Below are 24,660 nucleotides of genomic sequence, written 5' to 3'. Positions count from 1 at the left end.
TTTAATTAAAATCCTTTTTTGGACTCTCCAGAGTTTCCATGAATCTATTAGTCCCTCTCCAGCCTCCTCCGTTATGGAAAAGTTATTTCAGAGGATGGGGACTGTACTAAGCCTTCGCTCTTGCTGGTCATCGGTCCTCTTGGAGAACCAGAGAGGGAACTTAAAGACCACAGAATCCAACCCATCATTTTTTCAGATGAGGAAACTGATGCCCAGAGGGAGAAAGCCATTTGCACACACGTGGGCTGTGGCGGAACCGGGCTCTCAGCTGACCCTGGGCTCCTTGTCTGTATTTTAAACATTAGACACAATTTCAGAGGAGCTGGGCAGGGCCCCTGGCCCGTGGTGGTTTCAGTCTGTGAGACAGAAAAACAGGGAAGGATGCCGTGAAAAGAAGTGATTCTTAATGAGTCTGGGACAGGGTATGGGGCAGATGACCCACGCCAGGCAAGTCAGGGGGCTGCGTTGCTAAAATGTGCTGGCCACAGGGTGAGTCCCCAGTCATGCCACAGAGCCAGCCCCGTGGCCTCTTGGCCTCCCTCAGGAGCAACTTAGGGAATCCAGTTCATTCTGAAAAGTGGTGCTCTTCGGGCCTCAGTTAGACCCTCGCTCGAACAATAAAAATGTTCTGAAGGTCTAGACCAGTCGAGCTGTTTTGGAAGACAGTCTCATCTCCCTGGATGGGCAGGACCCCAGACTGACTCCTCCATTCACTAGGTGGCCATGATGGAAGCACTGACCCTCTTTTGGCCTCAGTGTCCCATTGTTACATGAGGTCGCTGTCAGTAGCTTCACACCGTGTGGTCAGGTTGGTGTCAGATCCACCTGAAAGTGCTCCTTCACCTGGACGGCACTGTGACGACATCCAAGCTCCCCGTGTGGTCATCGCAGCTGGGGAACCTCTTCCTCTACCTCTGGGGGCAAGGGGAGCATCAACGAAGCACAAAAGAACAGTCTTCCCAAACTGGCTCCTGTTACTGCAGAACTGCACTGGATTTGGCCCAACCACTTAGCCCTCCAGGACCCTGGGATACCCACAGTGCTTCCACAGGCCGGGAGACAGGTACCCAGAGTCGGGAGGGATGGCGGTCAGCGGACAGGGAGCATCTCTATCTACTGTTCTACTTACAGTCTGGAGATCAGATCTGCACCTAGACCGAAGGGAGGGCCAGATGGGCTGAATAGAAATGAGGGCCTAATCTTTACCCAGTGACCCAGGGGCACCTCTTTAACTTTTTCTGCAATGACACAGGCAACGTATCTGGACATTGGGATGCTGTGGTGAAGGTGCAGGGTAGGTATTTCATCAACACTTCTGTTTATAGGTAGTTCATGGCTGAACAACTGCTCTACCTAAGGAGGGTCCTGGCCACTTGAAAATGTATTTATGCTAATCCTGAGCTATTTATTGCCTCTTTTCTCAACCGGAATATATTGTCTGGGGCTTCTAATTTGTGTCGTTCTCTTCTGAGATTTGGGCAGAGGGAGGGCATAGGGGATTGAACTCAGGGGCACTCAACCACTGAGCCACATCCCCAGCCCTGGTTTGTATTTTATTAGAAACAGAGTCTCTCTGAGTTACTTAGGGCCTCATTTTTTCTGAGGCTGGCTTTGAACTCACAATCCTCCTGACTCAGCCTCCTGCCGAGACTTGAAGCCTTCTTTGATCCGGGACAGCTGTTGACATGGTCTCTTGGATGGAGCCAGCCTTTCCAGAGCACTCTGATGACCTGTGCCCTCCCTCACAGGTAGCACACCCTGCCAATGCCAGTGAGAAACCAGCCAATCTTAGATCTCACTCTGAAGACAGGAGGCTTAGATCTTGGTTGGCCAGTGATGGGTAACATGACCTTGTTCCTCTTAATGCTAAAGTCTTCCTTTGTGATCCAGTGGCCCTGCAAGACCTTGGACAAGGTCTTGCTCTTCTGGGCTTCAGCTTCTCAGTCTACAGCCTTTATAAATGAGGGAGTCAGCCTTCTTCACCTTGTCGAGGTGGACTGGGAGATCCCCTGGACATCAGCAAGAGTGAGAGGAGACACCCCATAGCTGGGGCACTCCACCAGCAAACCCTGCAAGCTCAGGCCATTGGACACTGAACGTGTAGCTTAAGCTCCAGCGACTCGAGGGCTGCAGGAGGCCCCCAGGGTGGGTCCTGTGCATGCTTCAAAATGAGCCTAAAAGGAGGCTTGCGTTCCCCCCCCACCCTCCGGTCAGCCTCATGAGTCCACGGTCACGGCGCAGGCTCTGCGGTCAATGAGCAGGCAGTGGCATGGTGGCAAGGCCATTGTTCTCGAGTAGGCAGCTCATGGTGCCTCCATGCCAGCTGGCATCCTGTGACCGAGGCTGGCTCCAGCACCGTGAGGCGACACCAGCAAGCAGCAGCGGTTGGTGCTCATTGTTCTGTGCCAGCTCACGCACCAGAGTCAATCACTCCTTGACATTCCAGGAGAAGAGCACTTTGTCCAGCAGGCACCAAGGAGCTCTGCTTTTGTGAGAAACAATAGTACAGCAGACTAGGTACCTCCACAGCCCCGGGATCTCGGGGTTAAGGGAGGGCCTCAAAAGGTTACCAGTCTTAGTTCCCCTTAATGCTAAAATCTCCCTTTGTGATCCAGTGGTCCTGCATGTGTCCTGCAAGCTTTCTTTTCTTCCTTCCTTCCTTCCTTCCTTCCTTCCTTCCTTCCTTCCTTCCTTCCTTCCTTCCTTCCTTCCTTCCTTCCTTTCTTTCTTGTCCTACCAACTTGCTATAAGGAGAACTGGAACCATTGACAGTTGCAAATTAAGTCCGAAAAGTAGGTCCCTTCTAGATGAAGGGACAGCACAAGGAGGCGGTTGTTTTGCCAGCGACCTAGGATTACTTGGTCTCTGACATTGAGCATTAAATTCAACCCTGAGCTTTTTTGGCAGCAAAGGCAAAAATGGAAATATGATTGTTATACGGGTGTCTGACAGGAGGCCTCGCGGCGGGAGAGACGCGACTTCCCCTGCTACTAAATTTTAAAACAAGTGCATTCATTTGCTGGCTCGGAAAGGTGACCCTGGAGGTGGTGGCTTCTTTTCTGTTTCCCTTTTCCAACTCTGATTCCCTTATGTTCCAAGAATCTGGAAGACCCTTCGAGGCTTTGCCTGGATGGCCATTTTCCTATTTCTTCTTTGAGAAGCCCATTGGGTTCTGGTGGCCTGAAGTCCTAGGGAGAACTGTCCCCTGTGAAAACTCCAAGGGCCTTTAGGATCAGGAAGGAAAACACTAGGACATGGATGTGTGGAGGGCAGGAGTGTCACCTTTAAGCACCTGCTGCCCTGAGGCCTGGGCGCATGGGAGGGCTGAGTGGCAAGCACACACCCACCTATAAGTGGGTGGGTCTTACCAGCCTCCAGGGGACAGCCCGGCGCAGACCCCTTATGTGATTCCGCACAGAGACTATTCTTTATTTTATTTTTTCTTAGAACACTCAGTGCATTTCTGGTCTCCCTTTCACTGGTCCATGGTTGGACACAGATGGCACCACATTGGCACCTCCTACTGAGTGCCCAATTTCTCAATCGCCCTGGGACACAGGAGAACCACAGCTACCATGCCTGTGTCCCTGCCACCCGCCAGGTCCAGACACTGTTCCTAACCCTTGATGTGTTCTTCAGGGACTAGGTGGGTGGCGATGAAGACTGCAGACTGCAGGACCGAGTCTCCATCTCAGCACCCCTCTAACTTGGTGTTGTGTCCTGGGGCAAACTTTGTAAGTCTTCTGAGCTTCAGGTTTTTGTTTTTCGTTTTACACTATAAAAGAACAATAGGGATCTCTACCTGTCTGGATAGAGGTAGATCAAACTTAAGTAATAGATCTAGAGATGTTTAGGTGAGTGCTTGGAACCATGTCACGGAGGCCTTTCCTCTAGGGTGCCTATCTTCAGGAAGTCTCGGTGGTGCTGGTACGTCATCCCCATTTTACAGGGGTGGCTCGGTGGCTCCGAGGAGCTAAGCTCCTGTCAAAAGCAACCCCAGGATTAAGCGGTGCGGAGGGATCTGGATGGGTCTGCCTTTCTCCTGGGCTACATTTCTGATGTCTTGCAGCCTTGCTCTGTTCTGAAGAGGAAGCAGCCACTTCCCCTGGTCTCACCTTCTGAGACGGACACACTGCTGGCTTCCAGCTCTGCACTAGCCGCAAGGACCCAGGTGGCTTTTGTAGAATGGGTAGAAGAAGAACTGGTTTCTGCAGAGGGAACTGGGGCCTGTGACCAGGCTTCTGCACCCAGGTTTGCCCTCCAGCTGGAGTCCAGCAAAAGACCCCTCCTTTCCCTGGCATCTCCATCTGGACCTTAAACAAAGCCCAACTCCTGCGGGGCCAGGGCACTTGACCAAGATTGCAGGCCCCTCACAGTGGTGTTCAGGATGCATGGGTCTCCCCAGAGTTTCGTGGCACTGGGGCTCCACTGGAAGGCCTGAAGATAGGGGAAAGGCGGGGATAAAGGTTGCACTTTTCCACTGACTTTTCACCAGACAGATTTCATTTTAAATCCTACCTCTACTGTTTACTAGCTGTGTGCCTTTAGGCAAGAAACTTAACCTCTCTGAACTTCACTTTCCCTGTTTATAAAATGAAGATAATAGTATTACCTCATAGCGTTGTTGGAAGTATGAATAATGCTATCTACAAAGTCTATGCCAAGTGCATAGCAGAGTGGAGGCTATTTATTAGTAGCGTGATCATTATCATTACTCCATCTTCTGCCTCAGAATTCAAAGTCCCCAAATAACCAGCCCCCTTCCACCTGCACATTGAACCTCCCCCGACCTGAACTTGGGCACATACAAGTTCCTATTCTTGCTGGGGAGACCTTACCTTGCAGCCAGACCCCAGTGGCCAGAGGTGGAGATGGTAGCTGGGACTGCAGGCCTGTGTGTGGCTGGAGCCAGGCCCAACGGCGGCTGCAGCTCAGCCTTGGGCTGTGCACTTAGGGTTTGCACAGAGGAATGTGCTGGCAGCTACCCCGACACCCCGACACCTGGCTTTGGGGCTGAGAGGCAGGCATGGGCAGAGGGAGTTCTCTTTGGGGAGACTGTGATGTCTGATTCTGTACTTTACATCCTGGGGTAGGGAGGAGAAGGCATGTCATTCCAGGTGGCCCCAGCAGGGCGCCTGACGTGAAGCACCGCCATTCCTAGCTGCTCTTTCTTCCATCATCTCCATGGCCTCATTACGCAAATGAGCGCGTGCTGTCTAGGGGAGGGGGTGTGCGTGAACCTGCATGAGAACAGGACTGTCCTGGCTGTGTTCGGGATTGATCCCTGAGGTCCCTTCCGACTTAACATTCCGCAGGACTCTAAGCCCATAACTCAAGGAGGCTGCTGCTCCCCAGAACAATGACATCTCAACAATAAATCTTGCCCGTTTAAACGATGCCTCTGTTCCTGTTGCACTTGCTAACAGACTTTCCTTCTCGATTTCTCACATCACTCCTCAGAGGCTGGAATTAATTGCTCCCTGTCTCATGGATAGACCAGTAGGGGCTCGAGAAGAAAATGGGGGAAACTGGTGGCGTGTATCTACAATTCCCATGCCAGCTCCAATCCCAGCTCCATGTTCTCTCTCCTCTTCATTTTTCACAAGAGCTTTATTGAGATGTTATACAATCCACCCATTTTAAAGGTCAACTCAAAGGTTTTTAGGATATTCACAGATGTGTGCAGGCATCACCTCAGTCCACAACTCAGAAATAACCCCCGCCCACACACACACACACACTTACATCCTCCTGCTCCAATCTGCCGCTTTCAATTGGCCTATTTTGGATATTTCATATCAATGAAATATGTGGCCTATTACCTGTGGCCTTTCGAGCCTAGCTTCTTTCATTGAGCATCGTATTTCCAAGCTTCCTCTGTATGAGTACTTTATTCCTTCTTATGGCCCACTAATGTTCTGCCGGATAGATACACCACCTTTTGTGTATCCCTTCCTCAGCTGGTGGACATCTTGATTTTTCCCACCTTCTGAAAAACGCTGGTAAACCCTCACGTACATGTGTTTGTCTGGGCGTGTGTTTTCGTTTCTCTTGTGCATATGCCTGGGAGTGGAATTGCCAGGTCATGAGATGACTGTGTTTAATCCTTGGAGGAACTTCCAGACTGTTCTTCACACTGACTGCCCAGTTGACGTTCCCACCGGCAGCGTAGGAGGGCTCCAGTTTCTCCCCCTCTCCCAGGCGGGCGCTCTCCTAAGCCCTTCCCCAGCGGAAGCGCAGTGAGAGGCTCTATGAGAAGGCGAGGGTGAAAGGAGACGGGCCAAGTGATGGACGGGCACCGTGGAATCCCCCTGGGACCATCAGTCCAGCCACCCAGAAGTCCTCCTGACATCAGTCCTGACCACAGATGAGCACTGGTTCCCACAGGGACTGTCGCAGCATTGCAAGCAGAATACTGGACCCGTTCACTGGAAAGACAGGTGCAGAGGAAGGAAACTCTAGCTCCAAAGACGGAGGTGAGCCTGGGCTTCCCCAGGGTCTGGACAAGACCTACAATTGCCTATTAATAGAGAACAGTTGAGTGATGACCACGACCATCTCTGAGGGCAGGTATTGTCATCCTGGTGTCTCCCCGAGCCTGCGTATGAAGTGGGAGAAAGAGCCTCTGTCTTGGGACCTAAGACTGTGCCACCAGATGATGTCAAGGAGGTACTTTGAAACTCAAAGAGCAACACGTTTTTAGGGATCTCGATAGTCTCTTGCTAGTGGTGTAGCCAGGGGAGCATCCATCAGTGAGGGAGAGATCACAGCCTGTTAGATCAGGGAGGTTGGGGACATGGGACAGAAGGGCGGCTGCTGCGGCCCCTGACAGGAGGGGCTTTTCTGTGGTCTTCTCATGTGTTTTCCTATATCATTCCAACTCTAGACTGAGATTGGGGTGATGGGACACTGGCCCAGAAGCTGTGGACGGAGGCAGCTGTTGTGGTGGACTGTAAGACCAAAGACCAAAGACCAAAGACCTGGTCACATTTGGTCAGAATGTGACCTGCGTCTGGGCCCACACACCAGGCCATGTCCAGATGCCTCCTGGTCACAGGCCAATCTCTAAGCTCCCCAGGGTTGCTTTTCTGGTTGGGAAGGCATGAAAGACACCCCAGGACACTCAGGTGACATCCCTGCCCTCTCTCTGAAGGTCACCTGGAGAACCCTCACCTCCTGGTGGACAAAGCTTGATGACCCTGAACCTACCCAAAGCCCAACACCCACTGCACACATGCACACACGTGCGCACACCTTAAACAGAATGACTCCCAAAGCCTCTGATTCCTGAAGTCCTGTGACCTTTCTTCAAGTGTGTGCTCAAAACTGTCAGACTCCAACGGTCCCTTTGCAAGAAGCTGTGTGTGATCCCTTCTGGCTTCCTACCTATCCTGAAGGAGCTGGAGAGGGGCTGGGGTTGTGGCTCAGCAGTAGAGCGCTCCCCTAGCACGTATGAGGAGCTGGGTTCAATCCTCAGCACCACATAAAAATAAATAAAATAAAGGTATTGTGTCCAACTACATAGAAAAAATAAATGTATTTTTTAAAAAAGAGCTGGAGAGGAGGATGTTTAAAAGGGGCAGTTAGTTCTCTTCTCATTCATTCACTCATTCTACTGACATCTACTGAGCATCTTAATGCCATGGCTGGATCCCAGAACCACGCAGAACAGACATGGCACCATATCTTCAGCCCTGTGATCTGCAAAAACCGTCAACTCTAGGCCAGTCCATACGCATGGACTCTGTAGTCTAGGTGAGGCCAAATCACCTGGGGAGTGTTACCAAACAGAGTCTTGGACACCCCCTTCAAAAGATGCAGATTCAGAAGGCCCAAGGTGGAGCCCCGGAATCAGCAGCACATTTTGAGAATTCCTGGTTGGGGCCAGTGAGGAGCCACACCTGGCGACCACAGCTCAGGTCCAATCCCTGATTCCACAAATGAGATAACCAAGACCCTGAGAAGGTTTAAGAACGTGCCCAGGAGGTGACCAGGGCCTCTTCAGCATCCTTTCCAGAACATCCTGCCAACCAAAGGGGAGACAGCTTGAGCCAACCAGGAGTTCCATTAAGGCTCCAAGGCAGTTCCCCGCAGGGAAGGCGGGGGACTTTGAGGGTGGGGGTGGGGGTGTGGAAAGAAAAAGTCTCCAAGTGAGAATTTTCTGGGCCAGTATAGGCAGTGGGAACTGGAAGACAGGTCCAGAAAGTCAGGTTGAGGACAAACTTGAGACCAAGAAACTCATACATTATACAGCAGGCCCAGGACCAAGTTTTTTCAGCCAATGGTTTTTTTTTGAGATGATCTCTTAAATGAAGGGGGGTGCTCGGTTCAAGGGGCCAGCCGAGAGCAGGGAGATCAGTGGGAAAGAGCCCATGAGGAGTGAACCCACTTCTGCCCAGGGTGGTGTGGAGATCGCCGTGGGGCTTGGAGGAGAGCAGAGATGCAGAGCTGGGCCCAGGGAGCCACAGGAAGCCAGGGACATGAGAGTCAGAGACACTAACATTCTGAGCCTCAGTGCCCGCAAGACCAGGAGCAGGACTGTGGAGCTGGGGACTGGTCGGGGCTGGGGAGACCGACTTTCAGGGAAAGACTTTTCCTTTGGGTCTGCAACAGACCTAACATAAGTACAGCACGACGCCCAGCCTAAGGAAGTGCTCAAGAATGAGTCTGTCACTTGTTCCCCACCTGGGCTCAGACTGAGCTCGTGAGAATCTCACCTTCTGCACCCTTGGTCTGATTCTCTGAGGCAGGCACATGTCTTCCCAGATCCATTAAGCACTTGGCTTTGCAAAGAGTTCACCTTTGGACCTCCCAGGAGGGCTGGCAGGCTGGGGGCAGGTGAAGGAGAGGAAGGGAGTAAACATTTATTGAGCAGCTACCAGGAGCAGTCTGCACCAGGTGCAATAGCTCAATAAGTGTTACTGCCTTTAACCACACAGCCAAGGGGTGAGGTGACACTGCCCCTGTCTTGCAGAGGTGAGTCACTCCATGACCTGGAATGAAGAGGCTGAGCCAGCCTAAACTCAAGTCTGTCTGACCCCAGAACCCTGCTTCCCCTCCTGCAGGCCCATGGCCCTTCAGAGCCCTGTTTCCCCTTCTTTGCCCACGTTTGCTTCCTTGTGCCCCTGAGTGATTGAGACAGGTGGAGGTAAACTGCGGAGAGTCAGGCCTGGTTTGCTGAGTCCCCTTGGAAAGGGCTTGGGTGTCAGGACGTGGTTGCCAGCTCCCCCTTCAGCCTGCCCCCTCTGGGGAAGCCCGGGAGCACCCGTGGGCCCTGCCCCCACCCTTCCCCCTGTGTTCCCAGAGTGGAAGTAATTCACCCCAGGGACACACAGCTGGGCAGAAAAGCCAGGCCTGCTTTCCAGGTCACTGCGGCCCCCTCTGACAGGGGGGAGTGTGCAGAGGGGCAGAGGGTGCTGGAGGAGAGAGCGCGGTCAGGGGGGTTGGGGATGGGGCAGTGGCTGGTCACTTGTGTGACGGGGCAGAGTCCCTGTGCAGGGCTGCCTGGGCTCTGGGCTGCTTCTGGGGCGCAGAGCGTGTTGCAGGACAGGTCTCTGGGTTTGCACTTATCCTGCTGCACCGGAAGCCCTGATCTGCAGGCAGGACGTGCTGCAGGGACCCCATGGGCACAAGGTCATGGGCGCTGATCTAAGGGAGGACTGTGAAGGGGACAAGGTGTGAGCAGAGGCCAGGACAAAAAAATCTCCTTGGGGACAGTTCCCCCTTGTCCCCCTCTTCCTCACTCCTGGACTCACTCCACTTGGTCTTTTCTTTGAGTTGTTCTCTTTCCACAATCTGCTTCCTTCTTCTTTCTGCTAATCCGAAGGGACCTTCTCTCCTCACTCCCCGACACCTCCATGGGTCCTGGCTCTCCCTTGTTCTCCCCACTCCCCAAGATGTCCTGCTTCCTCTCCTCTTCACATAAGTGTCCTTTCTCTGTCTTTCTCAGTGTCCCCCATGACCTAAGAGCCTGGAGGGGCTCCAGTTTGCTTGCTTCTTCATGTCCCTTGAACTGGGGCCCCCAGCTAGGTCTCTGGAGGTGGCAGCCCGAGCAGTCTGTCGCTGTGGCCTGGTCCAGAGGATCTGGTTGCCAAGGGCCATGAGAGTTGAGTGAGTTCGCCACCCTTGTGTCCCCAAGGAGCAACCCCTGCCCCTGGCTCGTTACCCGGACTCAGAGTTGGCACCTGCAAGATGCCCAGCCCTTTCCTGGGGCGGGGGTGGGGGGAGCAGCCTAAGGGCAAAAGCACAGGAATGCTCAGGGCACCTTCACTCCCATCTCTGGGCCTTGTCTGGAGTCACCTGAGCTTGCCCGCATGTGAGGCCACCTCTCCACCTTCAGCTCCTGGTAAGCAGGCTCAGGAGTAGGGCTCGGACTGTGACATCGTGTGAAAAGCGCTAGGAGAGGGAGCCGTGAATTGTAAGGCCATCTGTGTCCTCGGTGAGCTCTGCCCCCTCCCTGGACTTCGTTCTGCTGTCCCACATTAGAGGATGAAACAAGGGACTTGTCCGCCACAGAACACCAAGCAGGGGCTGCTCTGTGGAGGTGAAGGAGTCACCCTTAGTCTCCCCCCTGAAGTCTGACCCTTTGTGATTTATCCCTTGCCCCCACCCCCAGTGTTTTTTCCTTCTCTAAGAAACCTCTCTGGAATCCAACTATTATTGAGACATGACTCCCAGTGGTGTGCTGGCAAATGTCTAACAACCAGCTCTCAGGGAGGGGGAAGATCTCGTCGGTAACATTGGCAGATTGGTTTCCATGGCATAAATTCTCTCACCACAGCCAATGGCAAGCTACCAACATGAGGCCACTAAAAGTGGCGTTGGGGAGAGATGCACAATGGGCTCTCTGAGCTGGTGTGAATGGCTCCAGCACACTGTGTGACTTGAACACCTTGGGAGGTGTACATAGTAGGTGCTAAGTGAAATCTGGAAGAAAAGAAATAGCTGGCAGCATACGAAAACAAAGGAAGGAAGTAGGGAAAGGTGGTAAGAGGGGAAGATCAAGGCACTCTAGGCAAGACTGGAGTGTACGGGGAACCCCTGCAGAGCTGGCTCAAGGTCAGGCTTCTCACATGTGCCTCCTTCCCCTTCAGACTCAGATGTTCTGGATGAAGGTCCATCTTGAAAACATGAATGAAAACCTCTCCCTGAGGCTCCAGCCTCTGCGGAGAGTCCAGGGACTCCGTAGCCACTTTGCTCTCTCCCACTTTGGCCACAGAGAACATATTTTTGCAACCAAAATAATCAGAACCTGTGGTTTCAACCTAGGATTTTTTTTTTCTTTGTATTTAAATGAAGTCTCCCCAGGTCTAAAAATTAAATCCCAGTTATACATTAATGAAATGCTCTTACTGGTAATAATGACATTATTTTACATTTGAAAAGAGCTATAAAAATTCAGCTAACCATATAGCAGTTAATGCCATGTTTGAAAATAGAAACCGCTCCAGTTATTAGGATGTGTTAATACTGGGTAGTGGGTATACACAAATTACGGTTTTATAATTCTTTCTTTTGTACATTTAGACAATTTCAAAATAAAAGCCAAAAGAAAAAGAAACAACCCAAGAAATTAGGACGCTTTATTCTTCTGGTTTCCGTCCAATCCTCCTTTCGCTTCCAGGAGTGGAGAAAATCAGCCCCAGTTGTTCTGGTCCTCAGGTAGAGAGCCACTGAGGGGGCCCGGGGGTGGAGACCCCAAGAACCCCTTTCTCTCTCAGGGACTCGTCATTCTCATCCATCAAATAGCAGGGGAGATTCTGGAGCCTCGGAGGTCCTTCCCTGGCCAGGTAAATCCTCAGGGAGACACTTTCCTTCCAGGCTCAGACTGGAGCCATCATCGTGGAGGGCTCTGTCCAGCTGAGGCCCTGTCCAGAGCCCAAGGCCTGACTGAGCTGGGTCATGCCAAGTGGATAACCTGGTCCCCACAGCCTGAGCCTCCAAACTTCCCACTCAAGTCCCTCTGTGACTCTGAGGTGGCCCCCTGGCATCTGGGACAGACAACAGGTGTGCTTGCTCTTGACTGAGCTGAGGTGGCCCGTGCGTGTGAGGTGTGTGGCCTGCCTCCGTGAGCCGTCTCTGGCTAGCCCCTCGGCTATCTGAGTGCATTAGGCCTGAGGTGGCCGCTCCGCCCTCCCTGGTACACAGCAGCATTCAGGGGTCCCCAGCCCCAGAGACTGCAAGGGCAGCTGCACAACAGAGAGGACTCCCAGGCTCCCCCGCGGCAACAAACAGCTACAAACAGGCTCTTGAAAGTACTTAATAAACCTCATGGAGAGAGGAGCGGGAACTTTCTACATGGGCCGCACCGGGGAGGGAGAGTGCTATGGAGAGGGCTCCCGGGTGCCATGCTCATCCTGAATGCCCATGGGCGCCCAGTCCTCTCCAGGCCTCACTTGACCTGGCAACACCTGGGAGCGGGTGGACCCAAGGCCCAGTCTCACTCAGCCCTTGGGAATGGCGGGCACGGGGTGGAAACCGGCTTGCCAGCCCCAGTGCCTCTGCCCGTGGCCTTCGGGTTCCTCAGCTTCAGAATGAGAGGAGACGACCCTCATAGGTGACCTCTGGTGTTTGGGGATTCTAAAATACTCCATTGCCTCTGGGGACCTCTGGGTCTTGTCTCTGGAACTTACAAGATTTGGGAGCGGCTGTGAAGTGTGTTTCCCTCCGGAGAGAGGAAGGTGAAGGAGTTGAGGGGTCAGAGGCTGGGGGACCCTGAGCCCAGGACCTCACCACAGTGTGCTAGAGAGCCCTTCCCTGCAGGCTTCCTGTGAAGGGCTGTGCCCCCAGAGAGGAGGGCTCCTGGGTGGCAGCTAGGAGAACCAGGCACCCTCTACCCCAGTGTGAGCGTCACGGGCCTTTCCATGCCCCACCCCAACGTGTGTGCAGAACTTTCCAGCTCCGCTGCCTGCGGGCCTGCTCCCTGGGGAGGGGCTCACTGTTTTTCTGAACTCCTTTCCCCACCTGTGGAAGGCAGATGATGCTTGTGTAGCCTCAAAGCAACCTGACCATGCCACAGGATGATGGTGAGGATCGTGTGAGGAGGTGTGCAAGGGCATGCTGTCACCTGGCAGAGGGTGACAAACCTAAGTCTTGTCAGGGATGTGTGGCTGATCACCCAACTGTCCTTTCTAGGGAATGGGGACACCATGGAGCCCTGTCCTGCAGCAAATGAAGGTCTGGGCCAGTGTCTGAAGCCTGGGCCAAGGGGCTCAGCTCACCAAAACTGTATAGGCCTAAACTGGGCGGGGTCGGGCTTTTAAAGTGATGGGGCAGCTCTCCCTGGGGGGGGGGGCTGGAGGAGGGAGTGGAAGGCATCTAAGGAAAGCCTCCCCTTTCCAGAAAATTAAAATGAAAGGTCCATTTGCAGAATTCTTCTCAGGGTCAGCTGCCTAGGTGGGGGCTGAGTTTTCCAATACCAACCTCAAAGGGAAGAGACTGGGAACAGAAGACACGGGGACACGTACTGATGAACTGCACGTAACTCCCCTGACCACACGCGCACACACACACACACACACACACACACACACACACACACACACACACGGTCGCTTTGGTTCTCTTCAATCATCCATCCAGGAGTCGAACTAAACCCTTTCAGAAGCGATTTAGAGTTTCAGTCTGTCCCACCTCTTGGGGTTAGTTGTTCTGTAAGTTTACAAGCCTCCGTATGAAGTCTCACTCCTTTCTCTGGATCTTAAATGAGCCCCATAAAAGCTTCAAAGGGAGTGACATGGAAACAAGGAGACATAAAGGGAACACAGGGTGGAGCAACGCAGAACTAGGTAACAAGTACACAGAGGCGGAGCCTGCCATCCCTGCAGGGGGAGGGGCCACGGTCTCCATGGTGATCACAGGGCCTGCACATCACAGGAGTGTGGGATTTCTGGAGAGGAAGGTGGGGGGAAATTCTTCCCGCTTCTCCTTCTCTTACCCCTGGAGGGCTTCCTGGGGGAGGCAGCATTTCCCAAGCTGTGTGAACCCGAGACAGCTTCATAGCCTGCGTCAGGAAGGGTATCTCGGGCAGAGTCAGAGGTGGAAAGAGGATGAAGGAATCTGAGAGCGAGATGGGCCTCGCAGGGGTGTTTCTGAGCCCCTCCGATCTCATATCGTCATCTGAGCAGCAAACAAGAGCCGGAACCGCAGCGACCCACAGGCCTGGGAAGGAAGCAGGAACCGCAGATCCCGCTCTGGGCCCCCGCAGCCATGCCCAGGGATGGGTACAGGCAGCTCTGTAGAGGCGGAGCGTGTGTGCCGCATGCAAGACACTAGGGAAGTCATTATAGCCTCATCTTGGATGCAGACAACTAACCATAAGAGACATTCTCACACTAATGTGATCACAGAGGATGCCGAAGTCAGGCCTGCAAGATAAAGAGCTAAGACCAGGGCTGCCCACTCCCAGCAGCCTGAGCCGCCTTCCGAGGGGGCAGGCCCTAAGGTGGGGGATGGGGGAGGTGGCATCTGGCCATCTGAGTCTCAAGTGATCCCTGTCCAGGACCCTTGGGTCAACTAGTCCTCAGTCCTGGCATCTGATCAGACCCAGCATGCTTGGCAGGATGACAGGGGAGTCGAGACGTGGCCTTGCCCCTCCCGGAAGCATGCAGTCTCCTCTTGCCAGTTGGAGTGGTTCTTATCCTGATTCGCTCCAAAATACAGTGTGTTTATCCCCTTCTATTAAATAAAAAATGTAGAGGGGGAATAAATAAGCTTCTAATGAGAGTCCTGGCTGTGTGCCTGGTTTTTGTATTATTGTGGTTGGAGTCAGAACATGTATGTGCGTGCTGGTGACATGTGCTCACACCCCCAAAACAGAAAGCAGGTCATCTGAGTTCCGTGGTGACACATCTGGGTGAGTCGCAGCCCTATCCCCTGCTCTGTGCTGGGGGAAAATAAGGGGGAGAAGGGGCCTGAAACACTGACCCCGAAAAGGCCACCGTGGAGGCTGCTGAGAGGCCCAGGGTGCCCACCGGAGAGGCCTTCGCTGTCATCCGTGTTAGAGAAGATGGTGGCTTGGGTCACAGTGGTGGGGGGAGACATAATGAGATCAAGTGTATTTGTTTTTAGAGGTGGAACCAGTAGGATGTTCTGATGGTTGAGGTGGAGCTGCTAGAGGGAGGAGTCGTGGATGACCCCGTCGTTTGGGGCCTGGGAAGCTGGACAGTGTGTGGCTAGCCCAGAAGCCAAGGCTGGCTTTGAGTCCCGACAGGGACACGTGGCCCCTGTGTGATGTAGAACAGGTCATGCCAGTGAACTTCACTCCTCTTGAAGGAAAGAGCTAACCCCGTTCGCCTCCTTCCACAGATTTCCTTAAGGATTAAACCAGGTCACCTGTGTTGGGGTCTCTACCAACATGGCGCTAGTTCAATTGAACGGGCCGCCGTGGCGGGGAAGGAGCTCCTCGTCCACCGTGGGCTGCGGGGGGCTGTACGCGCTGAGTGAGTGGGACGGGGCTGGGGGAGGCGGAGTGAGCGGTGGCTGTGGCCTCCGAGGCTTCCTGGGCAGCCCCAAGCCCTCGAGGGCCATCCCACGCCCACCCGCCCACGTCAGCACCCACAGAAGTCTGCTCACTCCCCTCCAGGAGGAGCTTCCTGGGAGACTTTGGCTTGGCTCAGAAGGGGAAAGGCCAGGTGTCAAAGGAGGATGAACAGATGGGTGGCCAAGCCCCAGGAAAAGAGGACGGAGTCCAGCCGCAGCGGTGGCAGCAAGGGCAGCATGGTGGCTGCAGTTTCCAGGGTCCCTGCAGCTGCTCCATCAGCCCTGCACCGGGCAGCAGCATGGGCCCAGCCACAGCCTCTGAGCCATTCCCCTTGCACAAGCCCAAGACAGAATCAGCACTAGACGGGAGCCTGTGTGGCTGCACCCCCTTCCCTCTTCCCCTCAGGTGCCTTTCACCACTGTCCCCGTTCCTGGGCCTTTCTCCAAGCCCCCAGCCCCAAGATGGACAAAACCAAAGACTTTGAGATCTGCTCTCCGCCAGCCGCCCAGATGGCTTAGGAGCCCCGCTGCACCAGGCAGCCAGGCCTTCCCGTTTCCTGGGGGCGCTGATGGCTGTAGCACGCTCCGCACTCACCAGGACGGTCATAATTAAAAAGACAGACCCCGACAAGTGTTGAGATGGAGAGAAATCTCACACTGCTGGTAGGAAGGGGAAATGGTGCGGCCACTTTGGAAAACAGACCGGCAGCTCCTCAAAAAATCAGGCAGAATCCCCGCACGGCCTGGCAGTTCCACTGGTAGATGTCCACCCAAGAGAAAGGAAAACGTACATCCACTTCCAAATGTCTCAGGTCGGTCGCCCAAATCCATGGGTTCCACATCCACGGTTCCAACAACCAAAGATGGAAAATATTACACAAAAAAATCATATCTATACCAAACACGTACAGCTTTTCTCCTTGTTATTACTCCCTAAACAATAAATACACTATAACAACTATTTATATATATAGCTGTAGTTGCACACAATACCTTTATTTTATTTTTACATGTGCAGAGGATCAAACCTGGCACCCCACACATGCCAGGCGGGCACACTACCACTGAGCCCCAGCCCCAGTCCCTGTAACAACTATTTACAGAGCATTTGCAATGTATTTGTATTATAAGCAATCTAGAGAAAATTTTAAGATATGGAAGGACATATGTAGTCATGTGCAAATATTATATTATTTTATATCAGGGACTTGAGCACACACAGATCTTGGTATCTACAGAGGGCTCTGAAAGTGAACTCCCATAGACACTGAAGGGTGGATTTTTGTGAACGTTCATAGGTGAACTATTCATAATCACCAAAAAGTGGTGGTGGGGAACACAAATGTCCATCAACAAACCAAATGAATGGATACACAATGTGATACTGTATGTCCGTGCAATGGAATATTACTTGGCTGGAAAAAAGCATAAGTCTCCTCACCATCTTGAGTGGACTCGCAGAATGGCCTCTGCTCTGTAGATGGACATTTGAAAGAGGACCCAGAAGTGAATCCAGCCCCTGAGCTCTGTTTACCCACCCTGATGAGAAGAGCCAGCTCCTTTGGACTGGAGATTTCTTCTCCATTAAAGCAACCATATTGTGTCAGCTTTAGGGCCAAGACACACCTCAACCCAGTCCCCACAGGACCCTTGTCTGCGGGTGTGCGAACCTGTCACCTCCATGGCAACTTTTCCACTGGCATCCAGCTACATCTCATTTTCTCTCAGATGCACTTATTTCTTTTGAAGACAATTTACAGAGCACCCCTGTAGCTAGAGAGAGAGGATACTCAGCATCAGGGCCTGCTCCCTGGTCTTGCTCGCAGTCTCAGGGAGAATCGCAGACCCTGGCGCAGGCCACTGGGATTCTCTGAGATGCTGGCATCAGGTGAGCACAGGAGCGGCCTTCCAGCCCAGGCCGCGCGTCTGGGAGGACGTGGTATCAAACGGAGACCTGAGGGATGAGCGGAGTGCACTGCCGGGTGGGGTGGGATGAGGGGGTGGAAAGTGCCTTCCTAATCCAGGAACAGCATGTGCAAAGGCCAGGAAGCAAGAGGCGTGGCACTGCAGACCAGCGCTCGGGAGCAGGGCACGCTTCATCTGGAGCTTCTGGGGCTGGCCCCTCTGCCTTGTGTACAAATGATCATAACAGTTAATAACAGCCCCCTTTGATATTCAGATCACTCACTGACTGCACCTGGGCTCTGTACCAGGTTCCTTTCACGTATGAGATCTAATCCTTACAAGGACTCTACAAAGCAGGTGGAAACCTCACCTTTCACAAATCAGGAAATTGCAGCTCAGGAGGAGGGTCACCCAGTTAGCATCTGGAGAGACTGGGTTTTAGGCCCAGGAGGACCTGACTCTAAAGCCAAGCTTCAGCCAGAACTGCTTTGAGCAAGGGGTCTGCAGGTTCCCACCCAGCAGGGGGACTTCCTACCCTCCCTCCCTCTCCTCAGGGGGTGTGGAGGTGGTGCCTGCCAGCCTGGGCCTCCCCCTCCAGCCTGCTTAGCTGGAGCCAAGGGGCAGCTGCAGCAGCATTTCTGAGGAAGAGGATTCTTGTCCGTGTGTTCCTACATGCTGAGTGCCTGGGTCCCAGGTGCTGGCTTCTGCTAATCCCGATGCATTGGGAATTGTTTAATAGGATTTTTTCCTTTTAATTAAAATATGATAATGAAATCTACGGCTTGGCTCTTAAAAAGGAATGCTTGAAAATACTCACCTATTCCCCCAAAGTCCTGGCCAGGAGAAATACGGATGTAATTCTATTCCATGTGGCTGTCACGCCACATGGAAGGGCTCAGTTTTCTTCATTCAAATACAGAATTCCCATCATTTGTCACTTGGGGTCTCCCTGCTCCTGACCCCCTCTGACCTTCCGGGACAAGGCTTTTTGGATTCTGGGAACAGAGCCAAAGCTTAGCTTATGATTTGGGTGGGCACCGAAGAGAAATTACCAAAATCCACGCACCTGGACGTAGATACATCCACATTCAGCTGCATGCTCTGGGGGATGGAAGGAGGTGGACGGAGGGGCTCTGTGAATGGGTTTCACCCTCAGACACATCATTTCCGTGACCTGGGCCTCAGTGACCCTCCCTGGACCCCAGCCATACATTTCCATGACTGTGACCCACCTTTGGCAAAAGCCTCATTTCTCAGCCAGCCTGGTGACCTTGCCACACCGTGGCCTTCTCCCATGTCACACAAGGTGAATTCCTCTTCTCCCCGTTTCTTAGCTTTTCTCTCCTCCCCACAAAAATAACTCCGAGGCTCCCCTGCCTTCCGTCTCCTTGAGTCCCTGGTGCACCCTGGGAAATGGAGAATTCACCAGTGAGTCGCAGAATTTAAAACACACACACACACACACACACACACACACACACACACACACACACACCAGTCCTGCACTTAAAGCCATAGAACCCAACCAGTGGCTTCACATCCTTGGATGTTGGTGACCCTGGCACGGTGGATGGACAACCCACAGCTCGCTAAACTCCTGACCAGCCAGGGATGAAATGGTCAAAGTGAATTTGCCTGGAAAGAATAGGCAGGCAGAGCTGGGGCTTTCTCTCTCCCTCCATGTCCCCCTCCTGTCGCCTCCTGTTCCGCTCCTCCTCCCCTTCTGTGCACCAAACCGAATGTGATTGTGTGCCGCTGCAGAACATCAAAGAGCAGAAGAATTGCTTAAGAAGAAAATATTGGGGTTATGCATTTGAGAGCAGACTGAGCTTCAAGTCACCTCCAGGGCTGCGCGTCTATCTATAATCAGCCCCCAAAGGGCAATTGGCTTACTGTTGAGCAGACGGTCGGGGGCTCGGTGGACGGCCAGCGTGGTGAGGAAGGAGAGGGCTTATGGCCTGGCCATCCTCTCTTCGGTGCCTAGCCACAGTCCAGGGTCAGAAACAAGATCAGACTTCAAGGCCCATTTATTCCCAGAGGCCTTTGCTCTTGGGAGGTGCCAGACTTCAGATGAGGTCCCAGAAACCTCCTGGAACCAGAGGAGGATCAAGAAGCCCAAGCTCCCATCTGTGACCTGCCTCCAGAAGGCAATCTTGTGGGCCAAGGGGCCATCTTGCAACTGGGAGCCCTGATTCACAGGTGTATTGGTGAGGGGTGGGCTGGAGGGAAGAGCATTTGCAAGTAGACACGGCTTTGGGGCCCTGCTGATCAGCTGTTGGTATCAGAGCATGAAGGAGGAATCACTAATACAGATTCCAGGAAGCACAGACTCCAGGTTTACTCCAGATCCCTGAGCAACTTGAACAAAATTCATAGTCCCAACCCATCCTGCAGCCAGGTTAACTTTTCCTGACCTTCCAAAGCTCCTCCAGAAACTCTAAGGACCTTGAAGGGGGCCTATCTCGCTGTGCCACGGTGACCAGCTGAAGGGGGGTACAGCTGCAGTTTGATGCACAGGGGCAGAGAAGCAATGCAGACATGACCAGAGGTCCCACGGCCAGGGACGGTCCAGCCCAGAAGTGCCTTGTGGATCAGGGTGCTCTGAGCAGGAGGCTCCTTCTGTGATTTCCTCAAGGCAAGAGGAAAATTTCATTCATCATCCTGTCCCCCAGATGCCTAGCACAGTGCAGGCTACAGGAGAGGTTATTAAGACACATCTGTTGAAATTGAACTTGAATCTTGGCACCATTGCTCCCTGCTCCCCCCCCCCAACCTCATTTATACACTTGGTACCACTCGTGGCCAGCGTCAGCCGGTGCGAAGGCATCTGTCTCCCCTCCCCTCCCACTTAGCGGGCGCAAAAGCCCAGAGGGCAGGAGGGTGGGCGCCTCATCATCCAGGTGGCCTGTGCCTTCCCCCCCTCCTGGAGGACAGTGCTCGTCTGCCTCCCGTGATGCGCGTGGAAGAGCCACCGTGTCCCCCCCACCCCCGCCCCTCAATCCTGAGGGGGATTTGCACTTTGATTATTTTTGAAAACAGATTTGTGAAAAATTTGATTTGAGAAAACATTCTTCTCCCACATGCTGAAGGATTGAGGGTCTGTAATCCCTCTCAAATCGCCCGGACGAGGTTGGTATTGCAATGTCGGTATCAGAGCTAACAAAGGGGGATTAGCGAGGAGAATTCTGCGTGAAAACCTGCCACGCGCTGAAGGCTTTCAGTGCAAAGCAGATAAGATAGGTACAGCCAAGCCATTTTTAACCCAGTTTTTACAGCACTCGGAGGCCTCCTTCTGCATTGACAGGCACGAGGGCTGGATTTAGCCGAGATGTCGCCTCCCTCCCCCTTCAGCATGCTTGGCGGGGGGGGGGGGGGGGGGGGGGGGGGGGGGAGGAAACATCTCCTCCACTGTAGGGTGGGCCAGAGCCCTGGCTGGCCCAGGTGTGACCAGGTGGGAGGGCGTGACCTCTCAGGCAAAGGATGATGGGATTCCCACCCTGCACCCAGATGCCCACTCTTCCAAGTAGAGGAGTCACCCCCAAATTCCAGATGGTAGACAGAGACCTTTGTGCTGTTTATCCTCACCAGAAGGCTGAAGTGCTGTCCTAAGGTTGAAAGGTACATAGATTCCACCTGACCCCAGGGTCTCCTGGCAGCCGTGTTTCCCCATGGTTAGGAACTCTTGCTTTTTTTTGCTTTTTTTTAAACACAACTTTCATTTTTAGTATATATATTTTTAATTATGGGGGTCACAATACCTTTATTGAGGATCAAACCTAGTGCCTCACGCATGCTAGGTGAGCACTCTACCACCGAACCCCAGCCCCAGGAACTCTTGCTTTGAAGTAACTCTGTGTAAACCTACACCCAAGTTAACTCCTGTAAGCCTGTTTCCTTTTCTTTAATAAATAGTGTCCACCTCCAAGTTCTGTTGAAGAATTAAATGAAATGATACCTGCAGAGCCTTTTCAAGGTGACTAGCTCTCAATAAATGCTTAATAAAGAGCAGCGTCAATTATTAGGCACGAATAAGCAATATTGTTAGGCGTGGAGAAATGAGAGCATCTCACAAAGTGACCCACACAAATCTGAATTTGTTTAGGAGGAAAATTGCTGGGCTCACTCCCCTTTGCAAGGCCCCAGATCAGAGCAAATGTCGGGTCTGTGCCTTCAAACTTGGCACAAGTCTTAGCCATCCTCCTGAGCTACTTGTAACGCTGTGTTTTCCACCAGATCAGCTGCTGGGCTTTAGTTCCCGAAAGCAAACCTTTTGATGGCCTGCTCTACCCTAGGACGAGAGGCCAGACTGGTGGAGCCTAAGAACTTGTCATAGGAGCAAAATTTAGAACTCCTGGAGAAAACAAAGTCTCCATTCCCCCAAAGGCCTGGGGAAAGCAGGAGAGTAGAACAGAGAGGCTGGGAGAGAGCGGATGCCTGGTTGACATAACCAATAGCAAGCATTGTTGGAAATGAAGCAGCCTGTCTGGAGAGGTAGTGAGCTTCCCAACCACAAGAGCATGTAAGACAGCACATGGATGGCCTCTGATGAAGATGCTGTGGAGGACCTTTCCTTACAGACTGGAGGGTGTAACAATTTATTGCCACTGTCCCTCCTAACTCTAACAGTCACCTGTAAGCAGGAAAATTTGCTGCTCCTCTAAGCACCCGTCCTGCTCTGGCCTAGTAGGAACCTGGGCTGGGCCAGGGGGCTTCTGTGTGTAGACCCTCTCTCCTTTGCTTGGGCTTCTCCCCAGGGACAAGGACCAGATCCTTGGCTTCTGTCGCCCCAGAGCTTAGCTCAAGGCCTGCTCCAGGGAAAGTGGGAGTGGTTGGATGGTTGGATGGCAGATGATTGATTGGAGGAGTGATGGGAGGCTGGAGCGCGTGCACACCGAGGCAGGCTCACACACATGCACGCACACACGTGAGCCCCCTGAGAGCTCTGCTGCCCCCGTGTCTGTTATTCTAATGTATTCTTTGGTGATAAGCATCACTCTCTCCCTTTGGGCTTCTTTCGGAATGCAGATGTCCCAGAAGGGACTGCTGTTTCAGCGGAACCGAACTCATTTCCCTGATCTCCTGTAAGACCCAGACAGCAGCCAGTTCTGGGATCCAGTGGCGGGAGGACACTAAAAGGATGATTTGGGGCATGCCAGGTGGCCTGGGCCTGCAGCCATGGCTCTCCTCTAGGGCTTCCTTGGGAGCCCTGAGTATAGGAATAGAGGAAGCGGTGAGGCTGCGGCCCCAGAAACCCTGGCAGGCCTCCCTCTCGCCCTCTGCCCAGGGCCTGCAGCCCAGGCTGTCCAACCACCAGAAGGCCCCTGCGGGGATCCAGCCGTAGCAGAGGACTCCAGGGGCTAAGATCTGGGGCTTTCCATGAACTCGCAGGACCCCACAGGCAGAACCTCCAGCCACAGCACCAGGAAGGCGGTCCAGTTCTTCCCCAGAGGCCCTATACCTTCCCGGGGGTCCCGTCCTTCCCTCCACCCCCACCCAGTGGGGTCACAGCTGCTCTCCTTCTGTAAAATGTCAACGCTCACATTTACTGAGTGCCTACTGTGTGGCAGGCTCCATGCTGAGCGCTTTAGTACCCTCTTTCATTCAGTCTTCACCAAGCGCTGACCTAAATGATGTTTTATGGATGAGGAAATGGAGGCGCAGAGACTTCAGGGGAGGGGCCCAAGGTCACACTGGAGGGGCCCAAGGTCAGAGCTGGGAATGGAACCTGGCCACTCTCCCTCTGCTGTGCTCTGTCACCACATCAAAATATTCCAAGAAAGATGCTCCTGTTAGGACACACTCCTCCCCCTGCCCTCTGGAGTCACTGGGAAGTCACACCAGGCCCTGTCTGCTACTCTGGCTTTGGGGCTCCTCTGTGCCTCAGTTTCCAAATCTGTGAAGTGGCAGCTGCACCATTCCTACTTCACAGCGTGTCTGTGGACCTGGATACAGGGCCATGGAGCTTCTGCCACACCCGGTGCTCTGGGGGAAGCTGCCTGGCCAGCAGCATGTCCCCAGTCCACAGCCGGGACATCCTGGGAGCCCCTGGGTGGAAGAAGTTGCTGCGGGGTTTGAGGTGGAGATGTGCACATCTCCAAGGCCACGGAGCTGCCACTCTGAAACACCATGTAGTGATGATGACCATGTAGTGGACCTGACCCTGAGGCATGACTCTTCCCACCCTGCTGCTGGCAGGTTAGGGAACAGTGAGAAGAGACAGGAAGGAGTTCTGGACAGGGCAGGTCCTTCCTGTGTCCCCCAGGGGGTCAAAAGGGCAGCAGGGGATAATCGCTGGCCCCTTCTCCACAGGGACTCAGAGGCTGTGTGCAGTCTGCTGTCCCCTGCCCCAGCTGGCCATCTCTAGGGTTTCTATGGGGTTTTTGGGGACTCTTCTTTCTTTTCTAAACCCCTCTTCCTTCTTCCCCTCCCCCACATTTTCAAGCTTTCTGGAAGTTTCTCTGTCACATCTGTCTCCCTGTCTCTGTCCCTCTGTCCCATTGACTGTCACTTGCAGTTTCTATTGCTCTCTCGCCTGACGGTCTTAATCATAGTTTTGCAACACCCTTGCCCAGTCTGGGCAGCGCCCCGTCTGCTGCCTCCTGGGATGAGATGGTACTATCTCCAGACAGTCCCCGGATCTCTCTGCCCAGCAGTCCCAGGCCTACGGTGCTTGGCATGGGCAGCTGTCACCTTCTGTAGCCTCCTGGCTTGGGGACCAGCAAGCTTGGAACTTGTCTATCCTCCCAGTCAGCCAGCATTGATGTGGCCTCTTAGAGAAGGGCTGGGGACAACTGGGGGTGCTCAGGTCTCCGCACCAGGGATGCTTCTGCCTTGCCAAGGGCACCTCCTGTCCACATGGCTGAGCCTCCCAAACCAGACCTCACTCCAACACACCCTACACAGGCACACCCACCCCATGCTCCAGATAGCAAAGTGCAATAGAGAAAATAACTGTGTCTGCTCTCTGTTGAGCAGATTTATGCTTGAAGTAGAGCTGATGTTTCTTCATTATCTTTTATTTTAATCCCTAGATTTGTTGCTATTTTTGTTTTTTGCAAAAAGCCTTATTAGCATTGATCAATCTGCCGTGTTTAATTTCCACCCAAATTTGGCAAGTTCATGTTCCACCTGGGTAGTCCCTGCTCAGGGCCTGCTGTCTCTGATGCCCATCCTGACCACTACATCCTAGGCTCCCCACAAGAGAGGCAGGGCCGCTGGGGGTAGACCCTGTTGGGCCAGTAGCTGGCTGGAGTAGAAGGAGCACTGGAGGAGGAG

General features: G+C 53.3%; 1 protein-coding gene across 1 annotated transcript in view; it reads left to right on the top strand.

The window, feature by feature from the left end:
• The window catches only part of Dscaml1 (DS cell adhesion molecule like 1), a 318,012-nt gene that overhangs the window by 124,134 nt on the left and 169,218 nt on the right, over positions 1-24,660 (top strand). The window lies entirely within an intron of this gene.

The sequence above is a fragment of the Ictidomys tridecemlineatus genome, chromosome 4 (assembly GCF_052094955.1).
Source record: "Ictidomys tridecemlineatus isolate mIctTri1 chromosome 4, mIctTri1.hap1, whole genome shotgun sequence".
Classification (NCBI taxonomy): Eukaryota; Metazoa; Chordata; class Mammalia; order Rodentia; family Sciuridae; genus Ictidomys; species Ictidomys tridecemlineatus.
Note: the sequence above shows the minus strand (reverse complement) of the source record. Positions and strands in the feature narration are given on the sequence as shown.